The sequence below is a fragment of the Tachysurus vachellii genome, chromosome 15 (assembly GCF_030014155.1).
Source record: "Tachysurus vachellii isolate PV-2020 chromosome 15, HZAU_Pvac_v1, whole genome shotgun sequence".
NCBI lineage: Eukaryota > Metazoa > Chordata > Actinopteri > Siluriformes > Bagridae > Tachysurus > Tachysurus vachellii.
This window is the reverse complement of record NC_083474.1, coordinates 22,998,236-23,007,789: the sequence shown is the minus strand read 5'-3', so window position 1 is coordinate 23,007,789 and position 9,554 is coordinate 22,998,236.

The following is a 9,554-nucleotide window of genomic DNA, read 5'->3' as shown; positions in this document are numbered from 1 at the left end:
TAAGTAAGAAAGGGGAAAAGTCATCAGCAAACATCTTATATAACTCAGAGGTTAAACCATCACAACCTTTTATTAATTTTTAGACTCTTAATAGCCTGAAGAATTTCTGATATGGATATATTATTATCACAAGCTTCTTTGTCCTCTAAAGGAATAATTTTATTTTTGATTATTCATTCATTCATTCATCTTCTACCGCTTATCCAAACTACCTCGGGTCACGGGGAGCCTGTGCCTATCTCAGGCGTCATCGGGCATCAAGGCAGGATACACCCTGGACGGAGTGCCAACCCATCGCAGGGCACACACACACACACATGCACACACATGCACACACATTCTCATTCTCATTCACTCTCATTCACTCACGCAATCACACACTATGGACAATTTTCCAGAGATGCCAATCAACCTACCATGCTTGTCTTTGGACCGGGGGAGGAAACCGGAGTACCCGGAGGAAACCCCCGAGGCACGGGGAGAACATGCAAACTCCACACACACAAGGTGGAGGCGGGAATCGAACCCCGACCCTGGCAGTGTGAGGCGAACGTGCTAACCACTAAGCCACCGTGCGCCCTTATTTTTGATTAATAGATTCAAAAAAAGGATTTGGCTGAATTATCACAATATCACAATATCTTGATGTATATAACTATTAACTATTATATAATATTACTATAGAATTTGGAGCAAAAAGAAGCTATGTCCTTAGGATTATCGAGAACTGTATCATTTGTACAGAGACGATCAATAGAAGTGTTCGCAGCATTGGATCTTTCCAACCTAAAAAAATAGGCTGAATTCTGTTCTGCTTTTTCCAGCCATTCTTTTCCTTGATCTAACATAGGCTCCTTTAGCTTTGGATTTGTACATGGTAGTTTGGAATATTCAGTTCTTTGAATGTCCGTCAATGGTTCCTTAGATGATAAAACAGAAAGTACTTCATCCTCTATTAACCTTTTTTGCTTTGCTATATCACTTCCAAATTTTCTGAAGAATTTACCTAATTCATACTTTAATTACGTCCATAATTATTTTGTGATTTAGCCCTTTGCCAGTAAATTTGGATCAGTTTAATAATCTGTTGCTTGACCTTTTTGTATTCATGAAGGGAGTTATGTAATTTCCAGAGTAACAGTTTGGAGGTAGGAAATGCTATAGTTTGCGATAAATTAACTACCAAATAAATAGCCGTGTGTCAGTCAGTGGGCTGTTGCTAATATTAATAGATATATTATTAATAATTAATCAACCAATAATCAATTCTTGATCGTCTTGAACAGTCCTTATTACTCCAGGTGTACTGGATCGCATCCGGATACATTTCTCTCCAGATGTCAAGTCAAATTTATCCATAAATGCTACAAGATTTGAATTTGGAGAAACTGCTTTCCTTGGAGGAGACCTATCCAGCATATTATTCATTGTTATATTAAAATCACCTCCTAAAATCACCAAGGCAGAAGGATTTTTTCCTAATGCATGTGAGAGTTTTTGATCTGGCATTTTGAAGAAATCAGTTTTTGCATTTGAAGCGTCATTCCAGAGATTTCCTTGCGTATGCATGGCTCTACAAGTAGATTTATCTACATCCATCCCGCTCGTGGAAAAGTTGGAAAAATGAAAGAACAAAGAAAGACTTGCTCAAACCAATTAAAAATTTATTAATTTGTGTCCTTTTACATATTAAATCTTGTGTTAACTAAAGATGAACGCAGAGCTTCAGCACAAGCATGTTACTCAGTCGCCATCTTGGCCCCCTCCCATCATATTAACAGTACTGTTTAGAGATACACAAATGATTCGATTCTTTTAAAATGACTCTTTCAAGTGAATCATTTAGTCTAATTGATTCGGAATCAGAAATTAATTAATTCAAATATGCTATTTTAATGAATACTAATGGATTTAACTTTTAAAACATCAGCTGTTAAAACTTAAATCTAGTTATAACATTCAGAAAGCTTATATTCGTTCAAAAACGTACTTTAATGCTGCGGCATCGAATAACACATTTAAATGTTATATACAGTAGTTAGGCGATTATGAACCGAAACGCATCTCGTGTAGTTCGAATCACTAGAAAGAATCGAATCACTCGATGGAAAGTGACTCGTATGAATGCTGCTGTGAGGCTGGAAAGTCTTCGTTTTGGGCGGGAAGTGATTAAAAAAACACAAATCTCACTGTGTTTTAATTAGAGAAGAAATATAGTTTAAATGGGAGAATTAGAGCGAATATACAAGAGGGAGTCACTTCAGCTTATCAGTACCTGCTGGGTCGGAGCTAGGTGTAGGTCGTGGGAAGAGGGAGAACTAAGCGACCGCCATGCAATAGACTACGGGAGTTGGGGTCCACTAGCTAGTGGAGACGTGGAGGATGCGTTGCCCTGGGCTGGCTTTGCAGCGTGATCACGACAAGCTTGTTGCTAAAACACATACACCCCTGCCGCGCGATATGACAACGCATGTTGCATACCCACTAAACTATAGTGGAGACGGCAGGGGAAGCGTCACCCAGGCGGTGAGCGTGTTGTGGAGAGCGTTTGCTGAATTTTTTAATTTTTTTATTTTTTTATTAAGCCCACAGATGGCAGCTTCACACCAGCGGCTCCCCAGCGAAGCACACACATCAAACATTTTTATTAATTAATTAATTAATTAATTAATTGAGTAATTAATTAATTAATTAATTAATTAATTGAGTAATTGAGTAATTGATTAATTAATTACTTTTATTTTATTTTATTTTTTTAATTATTAACCACCACTACGGTGGGGACGGCGTGCCCTAGAGAACTCGGGGCTGGGAGCTGGTAAGCATGGCGGGGGCGTGAATGAGAGCGAAGGCAAGCAGGAGAGGAGAGAGGGAAGGAAGGGAACACACATTAGGAAGGCAGATGTGATCGGAGGAGGTCCGTGGCTTTTGGGGCGTTTAACATGTCCTTAGTTTCCAGACGGACGTAGCGTTCGTATGCCGCAGAGGACCATCGTCCCAGACTTTTTTAAGGTGGGAGTCGTGGTGACCGAGGCTGCTGTTGTCACGGCTCCGATGCGGAAGGGTCGTGTAGACGTCCGGCGAACCAGGATCTCGACATAGCTTCGCTCTCCTTGGTTAAGACCAGCGGTTCGGGGGGACGTGCGTGAGGGCGAAGACCCGGATACCGGGACATGGAAACAAAGGGGCAGAGTGCTTTAGAAAAATGGACAAATAATGTTCATCAAGGGTGATATCAGACACCGTGAGGTCATGGGTGGCATTGAACGTATTGGCTTGTCGTGAATTCAAGCACCCTAAGGAAACCGTAAAAAGCACACGGAAACACCACTTCCAGGAGAAGATCCTGATAAGGGCTAAAGCACCCTGTCTCAGTTTAGTAACCAGTTTTTTGGCGAGAGGGAGGGTGAGAGGAAGTCGCTTGTCTGCGCCTTTTGGTGTCCCTTTCCTGATGCCGTCGAGGGGCTGGCGGATAGGTGGATGCTCCAGCAGACTGCAGACAGACGGGTCCAAGCATCTTAGGTGGAATGGATGCCTGCGACTTGGCTTTTAATGGAGGAGGGTTGCATTTTTTGAGCTTGAAGACAATGTATGATATAAGCACTCACGATTGCGATGTTAACAGGTAAAACATTGGCTGAAAAGACAGCACTAAAGCTGGCAAAGCGAAACCGTGCAGAGTCATAGGACTTTAATGTGGATTGGCTATACTTGATCTCATGTACTGTGATGCTGAGGGAAGGTAGGATTGCAGAGTGGAGCTTAGTCGAGGATGGTCAGGGCAAATGCTGGGCAAGGCAGGCCTGAAGGAGAGGCATCTGGGCTTTTTTTTTTTTGTGCAGCAGGGGGAGCATCACCCTGTGCTGAGCGGATGGCGGCATATTCGCAACAAGCATGTTGTATATCCACTCAGCTATAGTGCAGCAGGGGAAGCATCACCCTGAGCTGAGCGGATGGTGGCATATTTGCCACAAGCGTGTTGTATAACCACTCAGCTATAGTGCAGCAGGGGAAGCATCACCCTGAGCTGAGCGGATGGCGGCATATTTGCAACAAGCGTGTTGTATATCCACTCAGCTATAGTGCAGCAGGGGAAGCATCACCCTGAGCTGAGTGGATGGTGGCATATTTGCAACAAGCATGTTGCTTTTTTTTTTTTTTTCAACAGCATGATGTATATCCACTCGGCTATGGTGGAGGCGGTAGGGGAAGCATTGCCCTGAGCTGGCAGATGGCAGCGTATTGCGGCAAGCATGTTGCTGTAGTAAGTTGAAACGCTATCCCTCAGTCGACTAGTGCGCGATCGGATGCTGCGGAGACGTCTTCCTGAGGGAGCAGAAAGAGCAGTCTGTGGTACAGGTGGCTGGAGTCATTGATGATCCTCCGGGCTTTCCTTATACACCGTCTGGAGCAGATGTCCTGGAGGGAGGGAAGCTCACCTCCGACGATGTAGCTGGCGGTTCGCGCAACCCTTCCAGAACTTTACGGTTGCCAGCATGCTGTTTCCGAACTAGGCAGTGGTGCAGCCCATCAGGATGCTCTTTATAGTGTAGAATGTTCTGGGGATGCTAGGGCCCATTCCTATCTTCCTCAGCCATCTTGGGAAGAAGAGGCATTGATATGCCTTCTTCAGCACTGCGTCAGTGTGTAGGTACAGGTGAGATCCACGCTGATGTTACTTATGAGAACTTAAATGAGAACTTAAAAGCTGCTCACTCGCTACGCAGGTGTCTTGTCGATGGTGGTGGGTTTGTGTTCTCCTGAAGCTCCTTTTGGTGCCCTTTTTTTAAAATTCTTTTTATTTAAGGCATCAGCGATTTGCTTTGCCCATCCATGCCGCTTTTCGACTGTTTTTAATGAACTGGGAAGCATATCAACCGAAGCATGAAAATGGGAAAATTGGGGAGAGGAATGAGGTATCTTAGCATGACATAGCCTAACATGACGTAACATGACGTAACATGACGTAACAGAACATAGCCTAACATAACATAACATAACATAACGGCCTAGCGAGGCATAGCATAATGTAACGTAACTTAGCCTAGCAAGGCATAGCGTAACATAACAACAGCCTAGCGAGGCATAGCGTAACGTAACATAACATGGCCTAGCAAGTCATGGCATAATGTAGCATAACATAGCCTAACACGACGTAACATAACGTAGCCTAGCAAGGCGTGGCATAACCTAGCGTGACATAAAATAGCCTAGCAAGGCATAGCGTAACCTGGCATAACATAACGGGACATGGCGTAGCATAGCATAACCTAGCATAGCAAGGCATATCGAGGCATAGCATTACCTAGCATAATGTAACATAGCATGGCAAGCATTGCATGGCATGACCCATCATGACATGGATGGCAAAACTTAGCATAACATGGCATAGCATAACATAGCATGACATAGCTTAACACCACGAGGTATACCATAGCCTAGCATGATGTAGCATGCCTAGCATAACATAGCGTAGCCTAGCTTGACATAGCGTGGCATAACATAGAGTAACATAATGTGATGTAACCTAGCATGCAGCGTGGCATAACTGTGCTGATAAGCTGATGTGCTTACTACGTGGCCTGCCTGAACTAATGCGATGCTTGATTCAGATCTCTGGCTCCTCGGCCATGTGACCTCATCAAGCAAGAATACATTTCTCTTAGGTCAATAATGTTTCAATAATCCTTTCAGCAGCGTTTGATACGGTCAACCACAAGACTCTCTTATCCACCCTCAGGAGTCTTGGGATTTGTGGATCAGCTTGGGAATGGTTCGGTTCCTACCTGGAAGGACGCTCATATCAGGTAACATAGAGGGGAGTGACATCTGCTCCACGCAGACTCTCCACTGGCGTCCCACAGGGCTCAGTACTTGGCACTCTTCTTTTCTCCCTGTATACTCACTCTCTTGGTGAAGTTATTTCCTCACATGGGTTCTCTTACCACTGCTATGCTGATGATACACAACTTATCTTCTCTTTCCCACCCTCGGATACCACAGCTTCTGATCGGATCTCAGCATGTCTGGCAGAAATTTCATCATGGATGACTGCTCATCAGTTAAAGCTCAATCCTAGCAAAACTAAACTGCTGTTTATCCCAGGTGATTCATCCCCAGGTCATGATCTTGCTATATCCTTGCACAACGATCTGATCTCCCCTTCAGCCACAGCTCGCAACCTTGGGGTAACCATGGACAATCAACTGTCCTTTTCTGCAGCTGCCCGGCTTGTTTTCAACCTGCCAAAGTTCTCGCATACCACCCCGCTGCTGTGATCCCTCAACTGGCTTCCGGTAGCTGCACACATCAGATTCAAAACACTGATGCTGGCCTACAAAGCCAAAAATGGACCAGTTCCCTCTTACATCAAAGCCCTCATCACTCCTCGCACTGCATCCCGCACCCTCCGATCTACCAGCACTGCTCGACTGATTCCACCATCTCTCAGGGTAAGAGGCAAGTATACTACAAGACTCTTCTCTGTTCTGGCACCAAGGTGGTGGAATGAACTTCCCCTAGAGGTCTGGACAGCTCAGTCACTGGCTATTTTCAAGCGGCAGTTGAAGACCTACTTATTCACCAAACACTTCAACTAGCACTTCTTTCCCTATCTTTTGCATTAAAAAAAACTGACACTTTTTCATTGTAACTTTGAACAAATGTTTTAAACTCATGGTATCTTAAGTATGTAACCTAGTGAGCCAGCATTAATTATTCAATGCTAGAGATTTAAGCACTTACTGTATGTACGTCGCTCTGGATAAGGGCGTCTGCCAAATGCTGTAAATGTAAATGTTTAAGGAACTAGGTTTAAGGCTCCATAAACACACAGGGTCACTTTAGTGCAGGGGTCACCAACCTTTTTAAGACTGAGGGCTACTTCAAGGGAACTGAGTAGTACGAAGGGCTACCGGTTTGATACAAACTTCCTCAAGAGCAAAATTGCACAGATCAATTTTTAATAATAATAATAATAATAATAATAATAATATGGTGAAGAGACTGCTCACATGTCAATGTTAATTATTCTCCACAATTATTAACAATGATTTATACAACAAATACTCCGGGTACTCCAGTTTATACTCCGGGTACTCCAGTTTCCTCCCTTGGTCCAAAGACATGCATGGTAGGTTGATTGGCATCTCTGGAAAAAATTGTCCGTAGTGTGTGATTGCGTGAGTGAATGAGAGTGTGTGTGTCAGAGGTGGGAAGTAATGGAGTAAAAATACTTCGTTACTGTACTTAAGTAAATTTTTCTGGTATCAGTACTTTACTCCACTATTTATTTTTCAGACAACTTTTTACTTTTACTCATTACATTTTTACACAAACATCTGTACTTTTTACTTCTTACATTTTCAAAACAGACTCGTTACTTTTAGTATTATTTCTTCTCATTGAGCGCTGTTTCCAGCCTATCATCCTATCATTGTGCGGCTTTTTCACCATGTGGCTGGTGTATTATTTACCGGCTATCGGACATAGACTAAGGATAGCGGAGCTAACAATGAGCAGCACGCCTACAAAAGGAATGGCTAATGTTAATTCAGAGGGAGTCACCGATGTTAAAATAACTAACAACGAGGACATTCCTGAACACCCATGGCCATATATGAGGGAGATGTTGGAAATAATCGGCGTCAAAAAGGATTCCTGGTGAATTACTTTTGCCACCTCTGGTGTGTGTGCCCTGCGAAGGGTTGGCAGGGTGTATCCTGCCTTGATGCCTGATGACGCCTGAGATAGGCACAGGCTCCCCGTGACCCGAGGTAGTTCGGATAAGCGGTAGAAGATGAATGAATGAATGAATGTTCACATTTCTGTGCACCATTTTTAGTTTAATGTTATGGTGTTTTCAATGAACACATGTTATCTCTTCTTTGTCTGTAAATGTCTGTTAGTGGGAAGCCTGGCACTGCATTCTGCACACCAGTGTACTGTAATCTGGTGAATAATTTGACACTGCAAGTCTGAGTGAGTCTTGTAAATGTGCATCAGTAAGGCGTGTTCTGTGTTTATTCTTGATAAAGTTCATTTTAGAAAAGGCTGATTCACAGAGATAGGTTGAACCAAAAAGGCATGCAAATTTCATAGCTGCTGTGCATACACCACTGTACTTTTCTGTGTCCACAAGGCACTAAAGTTTGATGCAGACTGATGGGCTTTGAGGTGAAGGTCATTTTGCAGACATTTTTAGGGTCCTGGTTGAGGACAATATCCCGTCCAGAGACAAGCTGTTTCGTTTTGAGGTTTTGTTCAAACCGACCATCGAAAATATCCTCGCTAATGAATGTTTTTGTTGCACACACAGAAGAGGCGGAGACTTCTGGTGGCACATATATTGTTTTATTACTGTAAAAACACATAAACAAAGATAGAAATGAGTTATCTTTCAACTGTGTATCAGTGACTGCCAGAGTGGCTGCTTCATATATAAATGAAGCTCTATGTCCACAAACTCACTTTGCACAATCTTATGACAACACATCAAAAGAAAATGAGAATATATTGCTGAATACTGTCTGTAACACATTAACATTTTCATGACATCAGACAGACAATAATACTCAATAACCATACACAAACGGTGTATAAGCACTTTGTTTCCCTTTTAGTAGGCTATTTCTCTCTATGTGCTCTGTTGTAAACAATCTGTATCAGCAATTTAGTTGTTCCTTTCCCATGACAGATGTACAGAACACAACCATAACAATAAACAAATATCAACACTTTCATAACGAGTGATTGTGATTATATTTTCTGACGACATTAGGCACTTAAGTCGTAATGCATCACGCGGCCTCCACCCAGCCGCGATTGCGCAATCCATCGCGCTGGTGCAGCCGGCCGTACCTCAACCGCTCAATTTATCGATTTAATATACACATTCATCAAACTAACACATATAACTAACGTATAAACATTTTATGAACACAAACTGTGATGACACATCACTCATCTTACCTGTAAAAACACATAAACAAAAATAGAAATGAGTTATCTTTCAACTGTGTATCAGTGACCGCTAGAGTGGCTTCTTCATATATAAATGAAGCTCTATGTCCTGCATGTCACCCTCTAGCGTCACCCACCAGCGTCTACAGGTCTAAGTGATGTTCAAGTTGGCATCATTGCACAGTACTATATACAAATATATTTAACGCAAGAACCATATTTAACAAATGATAACTAATAATACTGAGAAACAACACATACTGTACATGACTACTTGAATCCATATCACTACATTTTTTTTCATTGGTTGTTGCGTTAAATCTTAATCGTCAGTTTTTCTGCCTGAGAAATACAATGTGTGGCAGGAGAGCGTGAGAAAAGACCCAAATGAGTGACTGTCACTCTCAATGCGTGACACTTGACAGCTCTGTTGTCATTTGGGTCAGTTCATGAAAAGCGTCCCAAACGAGGGCCCGTGTTGTATTTTGAAACTGCATTAGAACATGAACTGAAATTTAAGTGCAAATAAAATAAGTTCACAATATGGAAAATATCATTGTTTCATGGTGTTTTTTTCTCTCACAGGAGTGCAT